The sequence below is a fragment of the Nematolebias whitei genome, chromosome 20 (genome assembly GCF_014905685.2).
Source record: "Nematolebias whitei isolate Nwh7 chromosome 20, NemWhi1, whole genome shotgun sequence".
In the NCBI taxonomy this organism is placed as follows: domain Eukaryota; kingdom Metazoa; phylum Chordata; class Actinopteri; order Cyprinodontiformes; family Rivulidae; genus Nematolebias; species Nematolebias whitei.
This window is the reverse complement of record NC_056517.1, coordinates 2,153,883-2,155,731: the sequence shown is the minus strand read 5'-3', so window position 1 is coordinate 2,155,731 and position 1,849 is coordinate 2,153,883. Positions and strand designations below refer to the sequence as shown.

The window sequence follows — 1,849 nt, the reverse complement described above, 5'->3', positions numbered from 1 at the left end:
TGTGTCCTCATTTACCCATTCATACAGCTCTATACTAGATCTCTACAAAGCTAATTGAACAAATCATTCTAAAGAGACTAATAAGTGCTTTTTAGATCACATTCATAAACTGATGGGACACACATCAGAGGCTCAGAGGGGTTCAGTGTATTGCCCAGGGACACTTCGGCATGTGACTGTTGGTGGATTTGAACCCCCAACTCTTGCATTGGAGGACGACTGCTCTAACCACTCAGCCACAGCCGTCCCGATTCGAGGACAATGTCACATACAACTTTACAGTGGTCCACTTACACTTCTGAAAACCAGTTCATCTTGCTAATGTTATATTTTGGAACCAGGCTAGATACTGATAGCATCACAAGCTGATGACACTATTATATTATGTGCATTCAAACACTGTGTCAACTGATTTCCTGATAGATGCAGTACTATATATTGTATGTGACTGATACTATAGGATACAAACTGAGAGAAAATAAAACTGTTTTGTGTGCAGAGTAACCAAATTCAATGTAGAAGTCAATGTTGGTCAGGGGTCTTTAATTTCCAGAGTTAGTTTTTTTTTTTGATACCAGTACTTTGCAACTTGGACATTTCAACTTCAGAGGTCAAAAGGAAAGCACAAATACATAAACTCAACACAATGTCAACTTATCAGCTTAGCTTTTAGGTTTTTATTGCTTCAGTTTGTTTGGTTATGTAACTGCATGCAATGACTGGATTTTTTTAGGGTTTTGTTCGATCATAGATGTCTGAAGACGGGATCCAGAATGAAAGAGTGTAAGAAATGCTTGCAGACTGCCTTGCTGCTTTGCCTGGTTTATATTTAGCTCAAGTTGCACAGATTACCCAAAGTTTATAGTAATTGCAATGTCAGAGTGCAAAATATCACTAGTGAAAAGGATTACGCAGAATGTAATAGATTATTGACTGATACGTTCCTAGTGCCTCACATTCATCATCTTCTTCTTTCGGCTTCTCCCTCTTCAGGGGTCATCACAGCGAGTCTTCCTCCTCTATCTCACTCTGTCCTCTGCATCCTCTGTCCTCACTACAACTTTCTCCATGTCCTCTATAACTGCATCCATTTATCTCCTCATTGACCTTCCTCTTTGTGTTGTACCTGGCAGCTGCATTTCTAACATCTTTCTACCAACATACCCATTGTCCCTCCTCTGGACATGTCCAGACCATCTCAGTCTGGCCTCCCTAACTTTATCTCCCAGTTGTCCAGCCTGTGCTGTACCTCTGATGATCGCATTCCTAATCGTATCCATCCTTGTCCCTCCTAAAGAGAACATCAACATCTTCATTTCTGCTACATGCAGTTCTTTCTCCTGTCTTTTTGTCAATGCCACTGTCTCCAGACCATACACCATAACTGGTCTCATCACGGTCTTGCAAACTTTTTCTTTGACCTTGTTTTTAATTATGTCCATGTAATAGCAAATTATATACATTATAATTTAAAAAATCACAAAACACCCTGTTTGTTGACAGTTCAACATGTCACATTGTCTGTGTATCACCATTGCATATTTTCTACTTCTTTACATCCTGACATTACACCATTCTGTCAGTAGAGCTTTCAAAAATATTAGAGGTGCTTGACCTGTCAAAATGGCACAAACATGTCCCACAAAACTGTTTGTCCAATTGACAGTTTTGCTGTGATATACCATCAGTAAGATGAAGAACATCTGATATAAACTTTAAATTATACATGTATGTTAAAAGGTAGAATATTTACTCACTGGCCTTGTCCTGAAACATTCTGTTGAGATTAAGTTAATTGTAGAAAGATTTCAGTGTTTTGCAGTTTATGAGGTGCAGCAACCTCTTCATG

At 38.9% G+C, this 1,849-nt stretch overlaps 1 protein-coding gene across 1 annotated transcript in view; it reads left to right on the top strand.

The window, feature by feature from the left end:
* Positions 1-1,849, top strand: part of cdh12a (cadherin 12, type 2a (N-cadherin 2)) — a 145,077-nt gene that overhangs the window by 19,056 nt on the left and 124,172 nt on the right. The window lies entirely within an intron of this gene.